This window comes from Hyperolius riggenbachi, chromosome 5 (genome assembly GCF_040937935.1).
Source record: "Hyperolius riggenbachi isolate aHypRig1 chromosome 5, aHypRig1.pri, whole genome shotgun sequence".
NCBI lineage: Eukaryota > Metazoa > Chordata > Amphibia > Anura > Hyperoliidae > Hyperolius > Hyperolius riggenbachi.
In genome coordinates this window covers 24,764,263-24,790,739 of record NC_090650.1, presented here as the reverse complement: position 1 = coordinate 24,790,739, position 26,477 = coordinate 24,764,263, and the positions used below count along the sequence as shown (strand labels likewise).

Here is a 26,477-nt window from a genome sequence, read left to right as displayed (position 1 = left end):
TGAGCTGAACACCCCTGAGCTATAGGCAGAGCATGAGGAAGCCCCTTCTCTGGTCAGCCTCAAACCAAGACCAATCGTGGCACAGTGAGGACTGGTTCACACTGAGGGTAACTGCGCTATGCTTGCCTCTCCAACGATTCTCGTAACCCTATGAGGGTGTTCACATAGCTGCGTTTTCATTTTTAGAAAATCAAAATCTTGCTGCATGTTCAATTTTTTTTCCCCCAGAGCGATTATACTAAAAGTGGACCTGAACTCTTGCGCAGGGTGGAAGGAAAACAGAGAGAAATTCTCCCTGTGTGTATTTAGAGAGTTTAGCTTGTCTAATTCCCCCTGCTCTTTGACGAATCACAACTGTAATTTGATCTCTCAGCTGTGTCAGCTGGCTGCCTTGGCAGTGCAGCTAATTTGTAAACACAGTATGTTAACCCTTTTTATGCTTCCATGAAAGCAGGAAGTAGACACTGTAGATTTATTGCAGGATTTGTATCAGCTGTAACAAAAAAAAAGGTTTTCTTTACAGGTTATTATGCTGTTGCCTTATCTTTTAGAGCAGAGACGGAGTTCTTAGTTCAGGTCCGCTTTAAAAGGAATATGCAAAAACACACATTCCTTTATAAAGCACTATTAAAATAATTTTGTAAAATCACGATTGCAATCGTTAAATAGGCACTATGGTGAAGAATTGTAAAATTTAAAATATTTGCAAACATATACATATATTTGTTTCCAGAGTAAAATGAGCCATAAATTACTTTTCTCCTATGTTGCTGTCACTTAGGCCCAGTGCACACCGAGTGGTTTTTGGAGCGATCCGCCGGCCGCATCCGCCTATAAAAACGCTTGTCTAATGTATTGCAATGGGATGGTGCACACCGGCGGTTTGCGGTTTTTGCCAAGCCGCAAACCCGCCTCCTGCTGCGCGTTTGCGGTTTTCGGAAGCGTTTCGTCCTCAATGTAAAGTATAGGAAAAACGCAAACCGCTCTGAAAAACGCTAGTTCAGAGCGGTTTGCCAGGCATTTTTGTTACAGTAGCTGTTCAGTAACAGCTTTTACTGTAACAATATGTGTAATCTGCTACACAAAAACGCACCCAAAACCGCTAGGTATGTTTAGAAAACCTCTCTAAACATACCTAGAATCGCTCTGAAATCAGCTCCCAAAACCGCTAGCGTATTGCGGATCTGCTAGCGGTTTTGGTGTGCACTGGGCCTTACAGTAGGTAGTAGAAATCTGACAGAACCGACAGGTTTTGGACTAGTCCATCTCTTCATAGGGGATTCTCAGGAATTTATTTATTTTCAAAAGCACTTAGTGAATGGCAGTTGCTTTGTCCAACTGCCAGAAAACTGTGTAGCGAGCAGGGAAGCTGGCCAGCATCATTGTTTAAATCCTTTTTAGGGAATATCTTTATAAAGAATAAAAGCCTTGCTGAGAATCCCATGTGAAGAGATGGACTAGTCCAAAACCTGTCGCTTCTGTCAGATTTCTACTACCTACTGTAAGTGACAGTAACATAGGAGAAAAGTGATTTATTCATTTTACTCTGGAAAAACGTACTTCTTATTTGTTTATGTTTGCACATATTTTAAATTTTACAATTTTTCGCCATAGTGCCCCTTTAAGTGCTTAGCGACTGCAGTTTGCAGATTAACTTACATTGTCCGAAGCTTGGAGGTTATGGGAGCATGCGTGGTGCAGCAAACCTGTGGGTTGATCCATTAAAAGTAATGCACCCGTCAACGTGAGTTCATTTGAAGGAGTGCGAGTTAAAATGAACGTGCGCACATTGTGCCCGGTCCTTTCTGCACATCATGATCTTTTAACTTACGCGAGCTAAACCTAATTGCTGTGTGACAGAAAGTAGCGTGACCCACGAAAGTCCACTAGCTCGGCCTCTACTACTTTAGTTAACATAGGAGCAGCCGCGCTAGCGAACTATCGTGATCAAGCTACATGCTATAGCGCGGCAATACGTAATCCTTTACCAGTTCCAACAAATGAGGTAAGATCGGAAAGGTGTGTGCCAATCAATTCACAAAATTTGTTATAGATATAAAATATCATAACTTCTTTCAATTCATGTTAAAAAAGTGTACATTAGCCTGATGTCTAGGCTGGCCGGCTTGCCCCACACTCACACCACATAACCACACACACCCAATCTATACCAATGAGATTACTGGTTAAGATTACAGTCAACCATTGAGGGAAGCAATGTTCATAATCCTGTTCATGGAGAAATCATGCATATGTTGGCGTACTCATAATATAGTAGCAAAGTTCACCAATATGGGCTCATTACGGCAAGAAAATGCTTCTAGGGAACTTATGGCCAAGACCTTAAAGAGAAACTCCGACCAAGAATTGAACTTCATCCCAATCAGTAGCTGATACCCCCTTTTACATGAGAAATCTATTCCTTTTCCCAAACAGACCATCAGGGGGCTCTGTATGACTGATCTTGTGGTGAAACCCCTCCCACAAGAAACTCCGAGGACCGTGGTACTCCTGGCAGTTTCCTGTCTGTGAACCTTGTTGCATTGTGGGAAATAGCTGTTTACAGCTGTTTCCAACTGTCAAAAAAGCATGCAGCAGATAAATCACCTGCCAGCAGTAAAAATGTCACCATGTAATAAATGTCAGAATGTAAATCAGGGATTTAACATATTTTACAATGGGCAAACACTGACTAAATCATTTATACACAATTATTGTAAAAATGAAGCACTTTTTTATTACATTATTTTCACTGGAGTTCCTCTTTAAAAAGTAGTCTCCTATAGCAGTTCCTCCACACCTGGGGACGCCAACATTTTGCGCACGTTCATTTTAACCTGGGCTCCTTCAAATTAACTTGCGCTGACTGGTGCATTACTTTTAATAAATCAACCCACTAGTCTGGACGTATCGCCCATTTGTCAGCTATTAGACAGTATGTTTGCAGCCTCCCACGTGGGGCATATCAGAAAGTTGCAGAAAGGCCAGTGAGTGCAGCAATCGCAGTAATCAATTCCTTTGATGAATGCAGGCAGATGATAATCTGATCAAATGGATCTGACAAGCTGAGGGCCCACTCACACTTGCTGATCGCAAAATGCTAACTATTTCGCTAGCGTTTTGCTCTGGCGTTTTTTGGCGATTAATGCAAAAAAAAAATCATCATTCACACCTGGCGATTTTGAGCGATCGCGTTTTGCGCTTCTATAGCACTGAAACGCAATCGCCGGGAAATCGCCGGAAAATGGTGCAGGCTACACGTTTGCGTTTAGCGTTTGTGGGCGATTTGCGGCGATTAGCGCAAATCGCCCAAATGAGAACGAGCCCATAGACTTTTATTACCCTAGGGCTTAGAAAAGCGCTAGTGTTTGAGCGTTTTGCCGAAATCGCCGGCAAAACGCTCACCATTGACTGGGTAAAATGTCTGCAAACGGCCCACTCCTCCTCAAAGTTATATTTGGGGCTTGGCTGGGGCAAAGTAAGTTGGGAAAACTTTGCCAGGTTATTACTAATACTTAGGCCCACGCTGGGGAACCTGAAGTGACAGGGAAATGGAGAATCCTCTGCCTCTAATACTTTTAGCCATAGACCCTGAACAAGCATGCAGAGCAGATGTTTGACAAAAATCTGACAAGATTAGCCGCATGCTTGTTTCTGTTGTGATTCAGACACTACTGCAGCCAAATAGACCAGCAGGGCTACCAAGCAACTGGTATTTTTTAACAGGAAATAAATATGGCAGCCTCCATATTTCTTTCAGAGCTGCAGATGATTGTCTGATATACAGAATTTACCAAAAAACCTGCCATATAGGTATTCCCTCCTTCAGCTCTCCTTGTTGCTGCTGTTGTTTATGGCTATCAGTACCACATGCCTGAGGTCCTGCTGGTACCGCTGACCTGATAACCTTATCTTGTCTGTTTGCTGAGTTGTCCATACATAGGGGGAGGAGCTGGACTGGGCAACAGGTTGTTTTGTAGTTTCTTACTAATTTTCCATTTTGCTGAATTGCCTCTGATCCTTTCTCCGCTCTTTCCAATAATACCAGATTCAGAGGCTGAACTTGCGTAAACAAAAAAGAACACACAGACATCGGGCCCCCATATAGCGCAATATAGGGAGAGGTGTTGTGGTTCCAAAAAGTATTTACTCAGTGGTAAACCTGTGGGATGAGTCCCCTAACTAGGGCGACTACAGCAGAAGTGTTAGATGACTTCATTTTTACAATAATTATGTCTAAATGATTTAGTCACTGTTTGCCCATTGTAAAAGCTTTCCTCTCCCTGATTTACATTCTGACATTTATCATATGGTGACATTGTTACTGCTGGCAGGTGATGTCAGTGGAAGGAGATGCTGCTTGCTTTATTGGCAGTTGGAAATAGCTGTAAACAGCTATTTCCCACAGTGCAACGAGGGTCACAGACAGGAAATTGCTAGGACCATGGTCCTCAGTTTCTTGTGGGAAGGGTTTCACCACAATATCAGCCATACAGCGCCCCCTGATGGTCTGTTTGTGAAAAGGAAAAGATTTCTCATGGGAAAGGGGGTATCAGCTACTGATTGGGATGAAGTTCAATTCTTGGTTACAGTTTCTCTTTAAACTGCTTCATCAGGTCAGTCAATGTGCCAGTTATAGCAGTGTAGGACTGCTTGTTTGAATCACTGTAAAATGCGTTGTCCTAAGTGACCAATAAAAGGCTAACTTTTTTTAATCGTTTTGGAACCACTTTACATAGAGTACTATTTCGAGTACATATACTTTTTTTTTTGGGGGGGGGGGGGGGGGGGGCACCTCCAGTCATCTCAAAGCGGACCTGAACTCAGAACTTCCTCTCTGCTTTAAAACATTAGAACAACATACTAACCTTTAAAGAAAAACATTTGTTACAGCTGATATAAATCGGCAGTGTGTCTACTTCCTGCTTTCATGGAAGCAGACATAGGGTCAACATCCTGTGTTTACAAATTAGCAGCTCTGCCACGGCAGATTAGATTCCTGATCTGACACAGCTGAGAGATCAAATTACAGTGGTGATTAGTCACAGATGAGGGTGGAATTAGACAGACTGAACGCTATAAATACATACAGGGTGCATTTCTATATGTTTTCCAACAGTAGTAAAGCGGAAGGTGCACATGACTACTTCACTTGGCTTCTCCGGAGTGCTCCAAGCCCAAGACAGTTCCACCAAGCCAGTTACTTGTAAAGATAGGAGCGGCTGGGCACATCCAGTTAAGATGCCTTTATTGTAAATACATTAAAATCGATACTTAGTGTGCAACGGCAACAGTCCACCAGGAGAGAGAGGGACAAGCATGCAAAAGAGGAAGCACTCCTTAGCTGAGTGCGAAACAGCTGTCGACATCTTTTGCATGCTTGTCCCTCTCTCTCCTGGTAGACTGTTGCCGTTGCACACTATGGCTATCATACATTAAGCTACATACACACGAGGCACGGATGTCTGCAGTTGCATGGAGACAAGCAACAGTTGAAAGTCTCCAGCAACGACAGTTGTATACAAGCAACGATTGTATACATGCGGCAACAACCTGTCTGCAACATAGCGGAAACTGTTGCTCAGCAACTTCTGTCGCAGGTTCAATGAACTGTCGGACTCACAAGAGTTGCTAGAGACTAGCATACACACGACCGCACCGACTTGAAGGCCCGTACTCACGGGCTGCAAAACTCGCCTGTCGCCAGCACACGTGAGCGTGTGGGCGACAGGCCGGCGACAGCTTCTCGCCAGGTCCCTCCGCGTACACATGCGGAAGAGGGACCAGCGGCAAGGCGGAAGCTGTCGCTGACGTTCCTCCTCCCCCCGCCGGAAGCTCACCGGAAGGTCTGTGAACCTCAATGGAGGTTGCTGTCGCTAGTCCGCGTACTCACGCGGACTAGCGACAGTTGCGGCGGGGGGGCAGCGGCGACTGTCGCCATGCGATTGAAAGTTTCAATCGCATGGCGACATAGCGACGGGCGACAGTTCGGGGGCGCGCGCGCGTGCGACGGCCCATACTCACGGGCGACCTGTCGCCGCAACACGCGCGCGCCGCGTGTTGAGGCGACAAAAGTCCCTCGTGAGTATGGGCCTTGAGACTAGGGACGGTTGCTGCAACAGCTGTTGCCGGGGATTGAACAAGTCAATCGCCTGGAGACAGCTCTGATTAGCAACAGTTGCTTGCGCGCGCCTCATACACATGGAGGACCTGTTGCCGCAACATGCGTGCGCCATGTGTTTCCAGCAACAGTTGTAGCCCGTGTGTATGGGCCTTAAGTGTGGTCGGTAAAGTAAATCCATGCGGGAAAACACAGCTTTCGGTATTTTAGACTTCTGGCTGCCCATTCATAAAAATGTTGCCAGTTGTGATAGCAGTGCGGAGATTTCCCGAACTAGGCTGTCGGTAGGCTGGCGGTAGGCTTGCGGAAGCACAGGAAGCAGCCGGGTTGATACATTTCTCCATGTTCCACTGTACTGCAGCTGCCTGGGAGGTCTGTGTCTCCATTCACTTAACATTGTTATCGCCACATCAGAGGAAGCGGTATTTCCTGTCCTCATACCGCTTGTGTAAATCTTTATGAATTAACATTTTGTTACATTTGTTCCGATAATCATCGCTCAAGGCGGTGATTTATCGCTCTGCTCGGTAATGTCAGCTTTTCATGCGGAAAGAGCCTTTATGAATGGAGATCTTGCTATGTGTTCGGTAAAGTCGGCTGTTTTCAGCATTTCCGCATACGGGAATGCTTTATGAATGATAGCCTATGTATCGATTTTAATGTATTTACAATAAAGGCATCTTTTAACTGGATGTGCCTAGCTGCTCCTATCTTTACAAGAAACTGTATTTCTATACGTTTTCCTTCTGTCCTGTGCAGGAGTTCAGGTCCACTTTAAAGGTCGGAGGCTGCCAGATAACACACTATATTCTCAGTAGAGGCGGCAGACAGAAATGTTGTTTGCAGAAGTGCATTTTTTAAAAACACACTGTGAGCGCAAAGCAATATATGTCGTGAAAAGATACAATTATATTCTATGGAAAACTGCATAAACATGCAGTTTTAAAGGGAACCTAAACTGAGAGAGATATGGATGTTTCCTGTTAAACAATACCAGTTGCCTGGCAGCCCTGCTGATCTCATTAGCTGCAGTAGTGGCTGAATCACACACCTGAAACAAGCATGCAGCTAATCCAGTCTGACTTCAGTCAGAGCACCTGATCTGCATGCTTGTTCAGGGGCTGTGGCTAACAGTATTAGAGACACAGGATCAGCAGGAGAGTCAGGCAACTGGTATTATTTAAAAGGGAAAAATCTGTATCCTTCTCAGTTTAGGCTCCCTTTAAAACTGAACTGCATGTTTATGCAGTTTTCCATAGAATATAATTGTATCTTTTCTCGACATATATAAAGTGGTAAAGAGTAATTATAGACACACAGAGGACATAGAAGCCCATAAGGCGATCCTTTTATTCCCAGCGAGAAGGAAGTCTTCAACCATAATAATAATAATGTGTTTGGCTTTGCTGCGTCCTGTAAGTTTCCCCTGAATCAAAGCGTTCTTTCTCTTTTGTTGTTGATCGGATCAATGGAAGGAATTTTGGCTAATCTTTATTTGCTAGAGCCAGTTATAATATTTATGAAGGTGGAGTGAGGACATATCCGGTGCCGTGTGACTGAGAATTCACCAAATCCGCCTGTCCTCTCCTCACACCCACCTCTACTGTGTGCAGAGTGGCCGGCCCTCCTGTGGTGAGAGATCCCACTTGTGCCTCTCGTCCTGTACCCCCACCTGTGCCTCTGTTATACTGTACCCCCTCCTGTGCCTCTGTTATACTGTACCCCCTCCTGTGCCTCTGTCATCCTGTACCCCCACCTGTGCCTCTGTTATACTTTACCCCCACCTGTGCCTCTGTCATCCTGTACCACCACCTGTGCCTCTGTTACACTGTACCCCCTCCTGTGCCTCTGTCATCCTGTACCCCCACCTGTGCCTCTGTTATACTGTACCCCCACCTGTGCCTTTGTTATACTGTACCCCCTCCTGTGCCTCTGTCATCCTGTACCCCCACCTGTGCCTCTGTTATACTGTACCCCCACCTGTGCCTCTGTTATACTGTACCCCCACCTGTGCCTCTGTTATACTGTACCACCACCTGTGCCTCTGTTATACTGTACTCCCATATGTGCCTCTGTTATACTGTACCCCCACCTGTGCCTCTGTTATACTGTACCCCCACCTGTGCCTCTGTTATACTGTACCACCACCTGTGCCTCTGTTATACTGTACTCCCATATGTGCCTCTGTTATACTGTACTCCCATATGTGCCTCTGTCATCCTGTACCCCCACCTGTGCCTCTGTCATCCTGTACCCCCTCCTGTGCCTCTGTTATACTGTACTCCCATATGTGCCTCTGTTATACTGTACCCCCACCTGTGCCTCTGTCATCCTGTACCCCCACCTGTGCCTCTGTTATACTGTACCCCCTCCTGTGCCTCTGTTATACTGTACCCCCTCCTGTGCCTCTGTTATACTGTACCACCACCTGTGCCTCTGTTATACTGTACCACCACCTGTGCCTCTGTTATACTGTACCCCCACCTGTGCCTCTGTTATACTGTACCCCCTCCTGTGCCTCTGTTATACTGTACCACCACCTGTGCCTCTGTTATACTGTACCCCCTCCTGTGCCTCTGTTATACTGTACCCCCCCTGTGCCTCTGTTATACTGTACCCCCACCTGTGCCTCTGTTATACTGTACCCCCTCCTGTGCCTCTGTTATACTGTACCACCACCTGTGCCTCTGTTATACTGTACCCCCTCCTGTGCCTCTGTTATACTGTACCCCCCTGTGCCTCTGTTATACTGTACCCCCACCTGTGCCTCTGTTATACTGTACCCCCTCCTGTGCCTCTGTTATACTGTACCCCCTCCTGTGCCTCTGTTATACTGTACCCCCACCTGTGCCTCTGTTATACTGTACCCCCACCTGTGCCTCTGTTATACTGTACCCCCACCTGTGCCTCTGTTATACTGTACTCCCATATGTGCCTCTGTCATCCTGTACCCCCACCTGTGCCTCTATCATCCTGTACCCCCACCTGTGCCTCTATCATCCTGTACCCCCACCTGTGCCTCTGTTATACTGTACTCCCATATGTGCCTCTGTTATACTGTACTCCCATATGTGCCTCTGTTATACTGTACCCCCACCTGTGCCTCTGTTATACTGTACCCCCACCTGTGCCTCTGTTATACTGTACCCCCTCCTGTGCCTCTGTTAAACTGTACCCCCTCCTGTGCCTCTGTTATACTGTACCCCCTCCTGTGCCTCTGTTATACTGTACTCCCATATGTGCCTCTGTTATACTGTACCCCCTCCTGTGCCTCTGTTATACTGTACCCTCTCCTGTGCCTCTGTTATACTGTACCACCACCTGTGCCTCTGTTCTACTGTACCCCCTCCTGTGCCTCTGTTATACTGTACCCCCACCTGTGCCTCTGTTATACTGTACCCCCTCCTGTGCCTCTGTTCTACTGTACCCCCACCTGTGCCTCTGTTATACTGTACCCCCACCTGTGCCTCTGTTATACTGTACCACCACCTGTGCCTCTGTTATACTGTACCCCCTCCTGTGCCTCTGTTATACTGTACCCCCTCCTGTGCCTCTGTTATACTGTACCCTCTCCTGTGCCTCTGTTATACTGTACCACCACCTGTGCCTCTGTTCTACTGTACCCCCACCTGTGCCTCTGTTACACTGTACCCCCACCAGTGCCTCTGTTACACTGTACCCCCACCTGTGCCTCTGTTACACTGTACCCCCTTCTGTGCCTCTGTTACACTGTACCCCCACCTGTGCCTCTGTTATATTGTACCCCCACCTGTGCCTCTGTTATATTGTAATTCTGTGTCCCCCTATTAAGCTTCTCTCCTCTTCTATGTATGCTTCCCCAGTCCCCTCTGTCCCTCTACTGTACCCCAGTCCCCTTTGTCCCTCTTCTGTACCCCAGTCACCTCTGTCCCTTTACTGTACCCCAGTCCCCTCTGTCCCTCTACTGTACCCCAGTCACCTCTGTCCCTCTACAGTACTCCAATCCCCACTGTCCCTCTACTGTACCCCAGTCACCTCTGTCCCTCTACTGTACCCCAGTCCCCTTTGTCCCTCTACTGTACCCCAGTCCCCTCTGTCCCTCTACTGTACCCCAGTCCCCTCTGTCCCTCTACTGTACCCCAGTCACCTCTGTCCCTTTACTGTACCCAAATCCCCACTGTCCCTCTACTGTACCCCAGTCACCTCTTTCCCTCTACTGTACCCCAATCCTCTCTGTCCCACTATTGTTCCCCATCCCCTCTGCCCCTCTACTGTACCCCAACCCCCTCTGTCCCTCTACTGTACCCTAAACCCCTCTGTCCCTCTACTGTACACCAACCCTCTCTGTCCTTCTACTGTACCCCAATCCCCTTTGTCCCTCTACTGTACTCCAATCCACTCTTCCTCTATTGTACCCTAATAACCTCTGTCCCTTCACTGTACCCCGACCCCGTCTGTCTCTCTACTGTACTGCATTCACCTCTGTCCCTCTACTATACCCCAATCCCGACTGTTCCTCTATTGTACCCCAATCCCTCTCTGTCTCTCTACTGTACTCCAATATCCTCTGTCCCTCTTTACCACAATCCCCTCTCTCCCTCTACTGCACCCCAATCCCCTCAGTCTCTCTACTGTACCCTTAATTCTCTTTGTCCCACTACTGTACCCCAATCGCCATCTGCCCCTCTACTGTACCTTATCTCCTTTGTTCCTCTACTGTTCCCCAGTCCCCTCTGTTGTTCTACTGTACCCCAATCTCCTCTGTACCTCCACTGTACCCCAATCACTGCTGTCCCTCTATTGTACCCCAATCCCCTCTGCCCCTCTATTGTACCCCAATCCCCTTTGCCCCTCTACTATGCCTATTCACCTCTGTCCCTCTACTATGCCCCATTCACCTCTGTCCCTCTACTGTACTCCAATCTACTCTGTCCCTCCATTGTACCCCAATGCCATCTGTCCCAATATTCTACCCCAGTCACCTTTGTCCCTCTATTGTAACCCGATTCTCTGCTGTAGCCTAATCTCCTTTGTCCCATGCTACATTAGTCCTCTCTGTCCCCTTACAGGTCACAGTAGTTCCAGAGAGATAGTCTATTCCTTCTTCCCTACTCTTTTCTAGACACAAAAAAAACCCACAAAACTTTTAGCTGAACTTGCATGTTATTCTTAGAAAGTATTGTTGTGTTTCTGGCATTACAGTGGAGGTTAGTTGCGTGCTCTGTGTAGATACAGATAGTGCATAGCATAGCATAACAACATGCATAGTACAGTTTGTGTCAGGTAAACTATCTACTTCGCCTAAATGGCTTTGTAATGGTGGGGCAGCCTTGTACTGCTGCTTGTGGCATGCAGCAATCAGGCAGGTCAGAGAGTAGCAGCACCTGACTGGGCGACTTGTGTAGATCGCCAGTTTTCCTTAGCGAGTCTTTTGTTTTCTGGAGACAGTCTTCGTTGGCCATGAGACAATGACACTGTACAGCCGTGACATCTGCTGCTTCACAGTCACGTGTACATCCAAGCCTGCAAGTCCCATCTCCATGGCTGCACACTGTATACACCATACAATGAGGCGTGTAGAATGCACACATTAAATAAGAACGTCCGGAAATGAAGCTGATAGTAGTATATTGGTGAAATTCCACTACTGGGCTCTGGATAATATTGCTAGTAGAATGTCCATAATTTTACAGATATTGTACCTGATCTTCCTCTCACACCAACCCTTCACTACCTACTCCTAATACTATCATACCCCTACCTATGCCTAACGCTAACCTATCCCTAACACTAACCTACCCCTACCTAGGGCTAACACTAACTCCCCTACCTACGCCTAATGCTAACCTATCCCTAACACTAACATACCCCTACCAAGGCCTAACACTAACCCTTCTTCCTACGCTGAACACTAACCTGTCCCTAACACTAACTCCCCTACCTACGCCTAACACTAACTTATCCCTAACACTAACCTACCCCTTCCTAGGCCTAACACTAACTCCCCTACCTACGCCTAACACTAACCTATCACTAACATACCCCTACCAAGGCCTAACACCCTTCTTCCTACGCCGAACACTAACCTGTCCCTAACACTAACTCCCCTACCTACGCCTAACACTAACCTATCCCTAACACTAACATATCCCTACCTACTCCTAACACTAACTCCCCTACCTACGCCTAACACTAACCTATCCCTAACACTAACATACCCCTACCTAGGCCTAACACTAACACCCTTCCTACGCCTAACACTACCCCAGGATACATATGTACACACCTCCGGTGAGCTGGGCACCGAGGGAGTCAAATGACACCCCCCCCCCCCCCCCCCCGTGCCGCTCAAATTCCCAGCGACGTAAAATACTATTCCCCCTCAGAACGTAGCAACTTGGAGGAAGAAGTAATTCTGGGTCTGCCGATCGTCGGAACCCCGGATTACCCGTACGTGTGGCGCCCAAGTCAGGTGCTACACGGCCGGCACCGTGCGCCAAAAGCACCTGCTTTGCTAAAATAACCCTACCTACCCCTAACACTAACATAGCGTTAGCTACCTAGTATTTTATTGCCAGCTGTGCGATTCTATGGGGTAGTTTACCCTCACTCTCTGTTATGTCATCAGTTCCAGGAAGTGATGGAAAATGTGTACCCTCATTTCCTGGGATGTCAGCTGTAACAGGAAGTAAGGGAAAATGTGAACCCTCACTTCCTGTGATGTCATCAGTTCCAGGAAGTGAGGGAAAATGTGTACCCTCACTTCCTGTGTTGTCAGCATTAACAGGAAGTGAGGGAAAATGTGTACAGGCTGCAGTAAAATGAGATTCTAAGCCTCCCTAGTACATTCAGTGTTAGTAAAACCTTTTAGTTGGATCTGAGTTTTTCCCATTGCCTCCTTTCTGGTTGTAGGTTAGTCCTGGTGAGACATAGATATGCTATGGCAGAGCTCTGGTGAGTTATATTCTGCCTTGTGTGCATACACAGAGGCCAGGCAGGGGGGAACCCTCCTGCCCTGCCAGACATTGGGCCTTTGTGTTCCGCCTGGGAAGCTGCTATGTACCGAGCTCCTGGCATGTCGCACACTGTGCTGCTCTGTTCTGGGGGGGCCAGGGGTCCCGTACGGTCCACATAAATAGAGCAGCCTTGTCATATTTCCCAGCGGGGAGAGATTGCAATCACACAGCGGCTAACAGAGACTGGACTGTGTGCGATCTCACCCTGTCCACCCACCGCAGGGTTCCGCTCTCTCCCTCACTATTTGCCTTCCTCGTCATGTAAAATAAATGAAAAATCCAGCCTGGAGGAAGGTGAGGCCTTTGTAGTATTAGCAGCAGGTGGCCGGGGTACAGATGAGCAGATTCTCCTGGAAGGGGGCTTCAGGGAGACACATGATTGGCTGTGTAAAAAGTGAGGCCCAGTCATGGTGTGACCAGCCAATAAGAGGCTGGCACAGTGATCACCTGGTAAATCATGGTGCCTGTACATTGCTTGATTTTTCATCTAGGGATTCTGCGGTCAACTTATTTGGTCGATCGACTATTTGCCCACACACTGCTTGTGAGATCCTTTGCGATACTTTGTCACTAATTCATCTTGTGCCTCCATTCTCTAAAACCATAAAGTGATTCTGTGTCGGTCGATCATGTGGACAGTAGTCGGTTCCTCAATATTTTTCATCCTGCCCAATCAAGTAAATTGGTGGATTTGACCAGATACCAGCCAATTTCCATTGATCGAGCAGAATGGAACATAATCGATCTCTTAAAATGATTGAATCGATGGTCGATTGTACAGGAAATTCGATTAATGTATAGACACCTTAATTGTACAAGAATTGTCCATCTGGAGTGAGGAAAAGATCTCACCATCAGAGTCCCAGAGGAAAATGGGGAGCTGTCATTGGCTGGTGGAAGTTTAGCCTTATCCCACCTGTTATGGGCATAGTCACGTGGGCAGCCATGTATAGCAGTGTCGCTGCAGCAGGCTTCTTATGAAAATGCATAATGACTGCCCAGACATAAACACCATTTCAGTAAAGTGTATGACCAGTGGGGTAACAGCTTCATTATGTACAGGTTATGAACGAGAAAGAATATTAATTTATCAGTATTCATTTATAGATTATTTAGTCAGTGTTTGCTCATTGTAAAATCTTTCCTCTCCCTGATTTACATTCTGAAATGCATCACTGGTGGTGACATCATTAGTTCTGCCAGGTGATCTGTATGGAATGTTCGTTACTGAGAGTTCTATGCACGGATGGAGATACTGCTTGCTTGGCAGTTGGTAAAAGCTGTTATTTCCCATAATGCAACGAGGTTCACAGACAGCAAACCATCAGGACCATGGTCATGACATCACACACTGTGGGAGGGGTTTCACCATAATATCAGCCATACAGAGCCCCCTGATGATTTATTGGAGACGTAGAGAAAGAGCGCTGGCACTGCAGTGTTAGTGATTCTTGTGGAGGGGGAGAGGGGGTGGTAGGGATGCAGGTTTCCAGTAGTCAGCAACAGTATGAGCTGGTGCACACCAGAGTGGTTCTGAAGTGTTTTTTAAAACGTTTGCAGGGGGAAAACCGCTTGGCTAATAAAAATGAATAGGATGGTGCACACCAGAGCGGTTCTGGAGCGTTGGCTAATGAAAGTGAATGGGATGGTGCACACCAGAGCGGTTCTGGAGCGTTGGCTAATGAAAATGAATGGGCTGGTGCACACCAGAGCGGCTCGTTTTCCCCCAAACGCAAACTCGGGGGCTGCAGCATTTTTTAGATTTCTGAGGCGTTTCTGCCTCAATGTAAAGTATAGGAAAGTGGAAAACAGCTCTGAAAAACGCTAGATCAGAGAGGATTTCCAGGCGTTTTTGTTACATTAGCTGTTCAGTAACAGCTTTACTGTAACAATACGTGTAATCTGCTACACAAAAACGCTCCGAAAAACGCTAAGCATGTTTAGAAAACATGCCTAGAATGGCTCTGAAATCTGCTTCTCACCTCTAGTGTTTTGCAGATCTGCTAGCGGTTTTTGGTGTGCACTGGGCCTATGAGTGTGCTCAGGCCGTGGGGTAATCTATGTGTAAAGGAGAGAGAGAAGTGCCAGCACTGCTTCAGTTGCTTTATTCAATACAAAAGTGATCACAAATGACTGCGTCAAATGTATACATCAATAACATGTGAGACACATACCGGAGGTTGCTGCAAATGGGTGCGGTGGGTGCAGGGCCTTATGGCCGTTTTGCGCTAATGCACTTCTACGGAGGCTGCAACCTCTGATTTATTGGAGAAAAGGTAAAGATTTCTTGTGGGAAAGGGTGTATTAGCTACTGATTGGGGTGAAGTACAATCCTGGGTTAAAGTTCCTTTTTAAACTGAATTTGGAAGTTGGAACAGGTGCATTTACTTATTGCCGTGCCCCCTCTGTGCTTTTTGTGCCCCCTTTTATTCCTCCTCTGAGCCTCCTGTGACCCTTTTTCTGCAGTGTTTGCCTCCTCTATGTGTGCCATTCAGCCAATCCTGTTATTTTGATGGGACAGTAAATTTACACTGTTCTACAAGCTGTACACTGACTGCTTTACATTGTATCATTGCGTTGTAGCTGGATAGTGTACTGGTTAAGGGCTATTCCTTTGTCACAGGGGACCAGGGTTCAAATCTCAACTCTTCCTGTCCAGTAAGTCAGTTGGAGACCTTGGGCAAGAAACCCTAACGCTGCTACTGTCTACTGAGCGCGCCCTAGTGGCCGCAGCTCTGGCGCTTTGAGTCTGCCAGGAGAAAAGCGCAATATACAGTAAATGTTCTGTGTCGTGTACCAGAATGTGATATCTTCAGTGCCATTCCTTGAAAAGATAAATATTTACAGAACTGTAAGAGTTGCGCTCACTGTACACACACTAGCTATCACAAATCCTGCACTGCACGTGTGAACACTGCTTGGAGCTGTTAGGGATTATTTTGCCCGTGAGGGAATGTTGCGGTGGTGAATGGACAGAGGGTATTGGGAGATTGGAACGTCAGGCTGTTATTAATAGGCCTCAGTGTTGTCACGGTTCGGAGTATTTCCTTTGTGGCGTGTAATGTGTCATTGGCTGCCGTGTAATCCGAGCATCCTGTCCGCACACAGTGTGCCGTTATGTAATGTGTGTTATTCTGCCGTGTCTCCTCCCCGGACAGCTGCGTCTTGGCGTGTTTACCTGTCTCCATGTGCTGCTTGTATGATGCATGGAGGGGAAAGCTGACCTGTCACACTGCAGCCATCACTTACCTGTCTCCATGTGCTGCTTGTATGATGCATGGAGGAGAAAGCTGACCTGTCACACTGCAACCATCACTTTCCTGTCTCCATGTGCTGCTTGTATGATGCATGGAGGAGAAAGCTGACCTGTCACTGCAGCCATCACTTACCTGTCTCCATGTGCTGCTTGTATGATGCATGGAGGAGAAAGCTGACCTGTCACACTGCAGCCATCACTTACCTGTCTCCATGTGCTGCTTGTATGATGCATGGAGGAGAAAGCTGACCTGTCACTGCAGCCATCACTTACCTGTCTCTATGTGCTGCTTGTATGATGCATGGAGGAGAAAGCTGACCTGTCACTGCAGCCATCACTTACCTGTCTCCATGTGCTGCTTGTATGATGCATGGAGGAGAAAGCTGACCTGTCACACTGCAACCATCACTTTCCTGTCTCCATGTGCTGCTTGTATGATACATGGAGGAGAAAGCTGACCTGTCACACTGCAGCCATCACTTACCTGTCTCCATGTGCTGCTTGTATGATGCATGGAAGGGAAAGCTGACCTGTCACTGCAGCCATCACTTACCTGTCTCCATGTGCTGCTTGTATGGTGCATGGAGGAGAAAGCTGACCTGTCACTGCAGCCATCACTTACATGTCTCCATGTGCTGCCTGTATGATGCATGGAGGAGAAAGCTGACCTGTCACACTGCAACCATCACTTACCTGTCTCCATGTGCTGCTTGTATGATGCATGGAAGGCAAAGCTGACCTGTCACTGCAGCCATCACTTACCTGTCTCCATGTGCTGCCTGTATGATGCAGGGAGGAGAAAGCTGACCTGTCACACTGCAGCCATCACTTACCTGTCTCCATGTGCTGACTGTATGATGCATGGAGGAGAAAGCTGACCTGTCACACTGCAACCATCACTTACCTGTCTCCATGTGCTGCTTGTATGATGCATGGAAGGCAAAGCTGACCTGTCACTGCAGCCATCACTTACCTGTCTCCATGTGCTGCCTGTATGATGCAGGGAGGAGAAAGCTGACCTGTCACACTGCAGCCATCACTTACCTGTCTCCATGTGCTGACTGTATGATGCATGGAGGAGAAAGCTGACCTGTCACTGCAGCCATCACTTACCTGTCTCCATGTGCTGCCTGTATGATGCATGGAGGAGAAAGCTGACTTGTCACACTGCAGCCATCACTTACTCAAGGTTTTATTCCCTTTCAAGCTGAGGAAAGAGGAAATCTAATAATAGCAATGACCAGAACAGAGCTGCTTGGATAATAAAAGGGCAACTGACATGAGAGGGATATGGAGGCTGCCATGTATATCTCCTTTTAAGCAATACCAATATGGGCGTCTTGCATCAGTAGCTTCTAAATCACACCTCTGAAACCAGCATGCAGCAAATCCTGTCACACTTAGGAACTGTAACCAAAGATTTACCCTGATCCCAATCAGTAGCTGATCCCCCCCCCCCCCCCCCCCCCCCACTTCCCTTGAGAAAAAGCACTGGTCAGAAATACATAACAGTGCATTAACGGCTGTTTTGTTATAAAACCATTATTGGCAAAGGGATACTCGGAAATAATGAAATTGGACAGCAAAATATTTACTGCAGGGTCCCTACAGACTTAAAGAGACACTGAAGCGAAAAAAAATATATGATATAATGAATTGGTTGTGTATTATGAATAATTACTAGACGATTAGCAGCAAAGAAAATATTCTCATATTTTTATTTTCAGGTATATAGTGTTTTTTCTAACATTGCATCACTCTATAATATGTGCAGATTACACAACACTCAGCATTCAAAATGATTCTTTCAGAGCAGTCTGTGAACTAATGAACTCTCCTCTAGCAGAGGAAAAGTAAACAGTTCAATTACAGTTGAGATAATAAAAGTCAGATAACAGCCCTCTCCACGACTAACTTAGTCAGAGAGCTTAATAGCTTTTTTGCATAGAGATAACAACTGGAGTTTCTCAACTCTTCCTGTACTGGAAACCATTAAGGTCCGTACACACGCCGGACTTTAGGCAACGACGGGTCCGTCGTTGCCTCCCGCTGGGTGGGCGTGCCAGCGACAGTCCGGCGTGTGTACGCTCTGTCGTCAGACTGATACGGCTGTTTCTGAGCGATCCGCCGGATCGCTCAGAAACAGCCGTATCAGTCTGACGACAGAGCGTACACACGCCGGACTGTCGCTGGCACGCCCACCCAGCGGGAGGCAACGACGGACCCGTCGTTGCCTAAAGTCCGGCGTGTGTACGCTGCTTTAGACTGATGTATCTGATCCTAATGTTTTTTTTCTTAGCTGTACTACACATACAAATCATAATATCATCATTTTTTTTCCGCTTCAGTGTCTCTTTAAGGTGCGTACACACATGCGACTATAGTCGTTTGAAACGATCGTTCCCCGATCGTTTCAAACGACGATCGTTTGAAAAAAAGCAGCCAACGACCATGAAGTCTAACGACGAACGAGCTAGATCGTTAAAAACGAATGATCTAGCTTGGCGGATTTTTTCCAACGACGATCGTTTGCAAAAGTAGTACATCGTTGGAAACGGTCGTTCGTACTAGGCTTGACATGCGCATTTCACTATTTCTCCATGGAACTTTTCATTTTTATGCGCAGGCGTTTCTTAATTTGTTGTAACGTTCGTTTTAACGATCAGATCGTTACACACCTTTTACAACTAACTTTACTTAGGTCGTTCTTTCTACAATTAAAAGTTCGTTTGTCGTTCATAACGAACGATCGTTGTCGCATGTGTGTACGTAGCATTAGAAGGGACTGCAATGTTGAAAGACATTACAGTTTAGTAAGAGGGCTTCTGTTACTAAAGCCACAGTATTTATTTATTTATTGTATTTATAAAGCGCCAACATATTATGTAACGCTGAACATTAATTTAGGTTACAGACAATATTTCGGGGTGACATACAGCAATATGACAATACAGGAATACAAGAAAAATCAGATCACGCAGCACAGTATGTGTACAAGGTAACAATGGTACATACACACGGGTTACAACTGTCGCTGCAACCGCGTGGCACGCGCATGTTGCAGCGACAGTCCCCCCGTGTGTATGACGCGCGTGCCACGAGCCGTCGCTAGTCTGAGCTTTCAACGCAACTGTCGCTAGTCCGCCGTGTGTATGCGGACTAGCGACAGCAACTCCATACACAATGTATGGAGCTTCCGGCGGGGGGAGGAACCTTCGGCGACAGCTTCCGTCGCGTCTCTGCCTTTGGGCAGAGACGTGTAGACAGCTGTCGCGGGGCGGAGCTGTCGCCGGGCTGTCGCGTGCGCGTTCCCTATGCGCTAGCGACCAGCCACTTTTGTCCCCCATGTGTATGTACCATTAGTCAGTCACTGAATGGGAGCATGGAAATTAGGCAAGTCTAGTTCATTCAGATGCATAGCATGGGTGCACAGTAATGGAGGCGCATGATCAGGTAGCACACAAAAGGAGGAGGACCCTGCCCAAAGGCTTACAATCTAGAGGGAGAGGTAGGGACACGAGAGGTAGGGGACCAGAGTTCAGCTGCAGGTTTAGAGCATTTGTGAGGGGTGGTAGGCCTGAGTGAAAAGGTGAGTTTTGAGGGCCTTCTTGAAGATGTTGAAGGAGGGGGAAACCCTAATGGATGGATGGAGGGTAGGGGGTTCCATAGTGTTGGAGCAGCTCTTGAGAAGTCCTGGAGGCGTGCATGGGATTCGGTGATGCAAGAGGCAGTCAGGTAAAGTTCATGCCTAGGTGTGTACTTCTGGGTAAGATCGGAAATGTAGGTTGGGAAGGTTTTGTGGACAGATTTGTAGGCCAGACACAGTATCTTGAATCTGATTCTGGACTGGATAGGAAGCCAGTGGAGGCATTCACAGAGGGGATCCGCCATGGTGGAGCGATGGGAGCAGTGGATAATTCTGGCTGCCGCATTCATGATGGACTGCAGTGGGGCTATTGGGGTCATAGAGACCAGACAGAAGGGCATTGCAGTAGTCAAGGCTGGAAATTATGAGCGCGTGGATGAGGAGTTTGGTGGTGGCAGAGGTCAGGAAAGGTCGGATCCTACAGTAACTTCAGATTGTGGATTCTCAGCTTGTGGATTCTCAGCTTGTGGATTCTCAGCTTGTGGATTCTCAGATTGTGGATTCTCAGATTGTGGATTCTCAGATTGTGTATTCTGAATATTGCTACTGCCTCTTTGGGAATGGGGAGTTCTAGGAAGTGATGTCCTGTATAGAGAGATGCATAGTGACCACACTGCTGTGGTTTGTCTCGTGTATTTGGAAGGAGAGATCTTCACTCACCAGAATCATCACTCTGTGTTTCACTTCCCGTTGTTTCTATCTAGACTAGATTACCCAGGGAATTCTGTAAATTCATAAATAGCTTCCATATTCCAAAGTGCTGTGCTCACTGATCCATTCCCATCCGTCTTTGCACCGGAGGAGCTTACACTCTGTCTTCACCACAGTTACACACTATTATTATTTTACATTTATATAGCTCTGACATATTCCACAGCGCTGTACAGAGATCACTGATCCATTCCCAACAGTCTCTGCACCAGAGGAGCTTACACTCTAATGTCCTCACCACAGTCACACTATTATTATTATACATTTATATAGCTCTGACATACACCACAGCGCTGTACAGAGATCACTGATCCATTCCCATCAGTCTCTGCACCAGAGGAGCTTACACTCTAATGTCCTCACCACAGTCACACTATTATTATTATTATTATTATTATTATACATTAATATAGCTCTGACATACTCCACCGCACTGTACAGAGACCACTGATCCATTCCCATCAGTCTCTGCACCACAGGAGCTTACACTCTAATGTCTTCACCACAGTCACACATTTTTATATATGGTTTGTTACTCCATGTATGGTGTGTGTCTCTATGCACTTATTGAAAACTTGGTATTAAAGAGGAACTTAAACACAGGATTGAACTTAATTTCAGTCAGTTGCTGATACCCCCTTTCCCATGGGAAATCTTTACCTTTTCTCAAATAGCTCATCAGGAGAGGGTCTGTATGGCTGATATTGTGGTGAAACCCGTCCCATAGTGTGATATCATGACCATGGTCCTGACAGTTTGCTGCCTGTGAACCTCGTTGCATTGTGGGAAATAACGTCTTTTTCCAACTGCCAAGCAAGCAAGCATCATCACCCTCTGCATAGAGCTCTCAGTAACAAACATTCCGTACAGATCACCGGGCAGAACAAAAGATTTCAGAATGTAAATTGAAGATGAAAGATTTTACATTGGGCAAACACTGACTAAATAATCTATAAATGAATATTGTAAAAGAATAAGCAATTTTATTCACTATGTTGTTTTCACTAGTACAGTTCTTCTTAAATGGAATAGCTGCCAGTGTTTCTGGGCCTGTATTAGCAGATGGCTCTGTGTGCCTCTAAGGATTTGCACTGTGGTTCTGACAGATGGGGGAGTTATCTGCAGACAGACCTCTCTTTCTCTTATTCCATATGTCTGCCTGTATCGCTCATGCTAATAGGTGATGTTACTGGAGAGGCAACTAGCTATTTATCTCCAATATGTAGTGGTCAGTTTCTATTATGCTGCTGATATGGAGGGGAGAGCCTCATTCCCAGCTAGATAAACTCGGCCTGGGCAGCCATTTGGGGCTGTCTCGGCCCAGAATCTGGCATGTGTGCACCTGCATACTGCAATCATTTAAAGAGGAACTCCAGTGAAAATAATGTAATAAAAAAAATGCTTATTTTTTTACAATTATTATGTATAAATGATTTAGTCAGTATTTGCCCATTGTAAAAGCTTTCCTCTACCTGATTTACATTCTGACATTTATCACATGGTGACATTTTTACTGCTGGCAGGTGTTGTCACTGGAAGTAGCTGCTGCTTTCTTTTTTGGCAGTTGGAAACAGCTGTAAACAGCCAATTCCCACAATGCAATAAGGTTCACAGACAGGAAACTGCCTGGACCATGGTCCTCACTGTTTCCTGTGGGAGGGGTTTCACCACAATATCAGCCATACAGCGCCCCCTGATGATCCGTTTGAGAAAAGGAATAGATTTCTCATGGGAAAGGGGGTATCAGCTACTGACTGGGATGATGTTCAATTCTTGGTTACGGTTTCTCTTTAACTGTCCAGCCTGATGGATCTTTAACCCTTTAGCAGCCAATTTTTTAGAGGCTTGCAAATGCACAAGGCCAATTTATTTTAGCACATTTTTTTTTATTTCATATTTGTTACATTTCCCTGCTTCTAATTAGTACTTCTGTAATGTGTATTAATGGCCACTTGTCACTAGGGGGCAGTGTGAGACAATGACTGAGAACTTCTGCTTTCAGTTTATATTATATTTTCTGGTAGTAGAAATAGATCAAAGCATTCTAAGAATTTACAGCACGACGATTTCTGCCGACTGAGATCAAAAGCAGCGCACTTATCTCAAACGAGATAACTCTGTTTAAGCTGCTAATGGGTTAAACAACCGCGATGAAGAAGCACATTGTCTCCCTTTTTATCCTCTCTGCTGGCAGTTGCTCCATCGTGCGTCGCGCTGTCTCCGCCCCCTACTCAGAATTAGTAATAAAAAATGTACTACCTGATCTGGTGGACAAGCCAGTTCAGCATCCATCCCTGCCGCTCCCCCTCTTGAAGGAATCATCAGGCAAATAAAAAGCTTTACTCACCTGGGGCTTTCTCCAGCCCCTTGCAGCGGACTGTCTCACGCTGACTGCTCCGCCCTCCGCCACCGGCACGGTGTCCCCGCACGGTGCAGAGGCAGGAGCAGTAAAGATGACCTTGGGGTTGGCCTCCGCATGGAGACCGGGACGGCGCGCAGAGCAAAGCGGTCAGCGTGGGACAGTCGGCTGCAAGGGGCTGGAGAAAGCCCCAGGTGAGTAAGACTTCTTTTTTATTATTTGCCTGTTGATTCCTGTAAGAGCTTACTTCAGGGCGCTGCATCCAGAGCTCTGTACTTTCATCCCAGAAGCACAGAGCTCAGAAAGGATGGGGAATAGATGGGGGGCGGGCGGAGAGGGGACCATAAGAGGAGGGAATGGGCATTCCTGAGGCCCAGAGGGAGTGTTTTGCTGGAGTGCCTCTCCTGCGATGGACGCCCCTTTTCTTTGAGTTCGCCAACAAGCTGAATGTTGGCAATTTTGGGGGTACAAAGTGTGTGTGTGTTGGGGAAGGGGGGGGGCATCAGAGGCATAGCATAGAGCACAGAACATTTCCCATATGCCCCCCCTGAATCCACTTCGGGTACACTTTAAGACCCAACACATTGGACACAGTATGTAGAAACTTGAACACAGGTGCCAGAATGGAATAAAAATGTCTAAAAAACGTTTAAAAAGGGGGAATCTATGGTGGACTGGCCTCCCTCGTAGACAAAACTAACATAAATTTGTTATTTTTATATCAAAAGATAACATTTATTAGATGTTCCACTTTGCAACGCTTTTCGCAGGTAAAGTCCTGCTTCATCAGGCAAGTAACGGAGAAAACTTGTATGGGTCTAAATAGCAGCCAAGCAGCTGTTAGCTGCACTGTAGAAGTAGGCAACCTCGCCGGTGAACTTAAAGTGGACCTGAACTGTTGCACAAGACAAGGAAAACAGAGAAATGTATCCTGTATGTATTTAGAGAGTTTAGCCTCTCTAATTCCCCCTCATCTCTTGTCTAATCACCAGTGTAATTTGATCTCTCAGCTGGCTGCCTCGGCAGAGCAGCTAATTTTTAAACACAGGATGTTAACCTTATGCCTGCTTCCATGAAAGCAGGAAGTAGATACTCTGTAGATTTATTGCAGGAGTTTTGTAAGCTGTAACAAAGACAGTTTTTTCTTTAAATGTTATTCTGCTGCTGTTTATCTTTTAGAGCAGTGTTCACCAACCCTGTCCTCAAGGCCCACCAACAGTACATGTTTTGCAAAAAACCACAAACATTCACAGGTGAGGTAATTAGTGTCTCAGCAGAGCTGATTAACCACCTTTGTGGATTTCCACAAAACATGCACTGTTGGTGGACCTTGAGGAAGGGGTTGGGGAACACTGTTAGAGCAGAGAGGAAGTTCTGAGTTCAGGTCCGCTTTAACAGAGAAGCCGTCTACTGTGCAGCACCATCTAGTGGCTGGTGGGAGCATAGGTGTAATATATAAGCGGAGTACCTGCAGGTGCGGTCAGAGGCATAGAAGGCTATGACAAGCTGTTTTCCCCGGGATAAAACAAGTCCACAGAAGTCTGGCTGTGATCTGTTGGCGAGACAATAACAATAATTTGAATGAAAAGTGCTGCGTGTGTTCTGATGTGAGCAGGTGACATCAGGTGACATGTGACACTCTCCGATCGTATCTCCAGGGCCCGGAGCTCAGCAGATAGACCTGTTCTGTGGGTTCTGCTGTATATGTGTCGGTCACACCTCCAGCCTATAGAAGGCATTGTTATGACATGTGGTGCGGCCGGGATCATGCGCACCCATTACCTTTCCTCCACCTGTGAGTCACCCGGTCCCCATGTCACACCTCGGTACAGGGATGCGCTGCAGGCTGGTCTCCGTATACTGGCCTGGAGTGGCGGGAAGGCCATGTAGACAGCACGGGTTCACGGGCAAGTGACGGCTTGCTTTATCCACTTTTCTTGTGAAGTTTGTTAGTAATCGTAGGGTTTTATCAAAAGCTCAACAGAGGTGCCTATAAGGCATACATGTGAAACTCTGACCCACGGGCCGAATCTGGCCCACAGAGTAATCAAATCTCGCCTGCAAGTGGTTTCCCCACTTTGCATTATGTTTGGCCCACTCTAGACCACCAGGGAAGCTATATTGCAGGTGAAGTCCTAGATCATCAGGTATGCCGTATGGGGGGGAGAGGGGAAACCACTAGACACCAGGGAACTGTATAGGGGAGGGAGTGGGGCCACTAGACACCAGGGAACTGTATAGGGGAAGGAGAGGGGACACTAGACATCAGGGAACTGTATAGGGGAGGGAGTGGGGACACTAGACACCAGGGAACTGTATAGGGGAAGGAGAGGGGACACTAGACACCAGGGAACTGTATAGGGGAGGGAGAGGGGACACTAGACACCAGGGAACTGTATAGGGGAGGGAGAGGGGACACTAGACACCAGGGAACTGTATAGGGGAGGGAATGGGGACACTAGACACCAGGGAACTGTATAGGGGAGGGAGTGGGACACTAGACACCAGGGAACTGTATAGGGGAGGGAGTGGGGCCACTAGACACCAGGGAACTGTATAGGGGAGGGAGTGGGACACTAGACACCAGGGAACTGTATAGGGGAGGGAGTGGGGACACTAGACACCAGGGAACTGTATAGGGGAGGGAGTGGGGACACTAGACACCAGGGAACTGTATAGGGGATGGAGTGGGGACACTAGACACCAGGGATCTGTATAGGGGAGGGAGTGGGGACACTAGACACCAGGGAACTGTATAGGGGAGGGAGTGGGGACACTAGACACCAGGGAACTGTATAGGGGAGGGAATGGGGCCACTAGACACCAGGGAACTGTATGGGGGAGGGAGTAGGGCCACTAGACACCAGGGAACTGTATGGGGGAGGGAGTGGGGCCACTAGACACCAGGGAACTGTATAAGGCGCTTGTCATGCAGATGATTCTTTGATCTGCTTCAGTAAAATAAAGAAATCTGTAAGCAGTGTGAGAATCCACCTTGTGGCCACTTTTGGTAATGTAGAAGTTTCTCTGCTTGGTAGTCAGTGAGATGCAAATAATTCCAAGTGAATGCAAGATTATGCAGATTTTGTATGCAAATTCATGAAGCTTGAAAATGGACCAGTCGAAGGAAGCTCCTGATTACAGATTATCCGTTTCTCTGTATTCTGATGTCCCCCATCCCTGAGCGGGGAAGATTAACGACAAGGCATTGTCGCTAATCATATTGGGGCCGTGCAGCTGCTTTTCCTGCAGCGTTGCCGCGTGAGCACGCCCGTGCATGCGCAGCTCCGTGCTACTGCACATGCATGGGCGGGCTCATGCGCCAACTGCACGGTCGCGATCGCAACAGGAGGAGCGCCGCCCCAATCTGAAGGGGAGAGTAGCGAGGG

The 26,477-nt window shown here is 47.0% G+C and overlaps 1 protein-coding gene across 2 annotated transcripts in view; it reads left to right on the top strand.

Moving 5' to 3' along the window:
* SCAP (SREBF chaperone) overlaps positions 1–26,477 on the top strand; it is a 113,268-nt gene that overhangs the window by 16,882 nt on the left and 69,909 nt on the right. The window contains exon 1 of one of the 2 annotated variants that reach the window (XM_068235192.1): positions 7,732–7,753. The exons of the other annotated variant lie outside the window; for it this stretch is intronic. The gene's annotated coding sequence lies outside the window, so the exon portion shown is untranslated. Of the gene's footprint in view, positions 1–7,731; positions 7,754–26,477 lie in introns of those variants that run through there. 2 annotated transcript variants of the gene reach the window in all.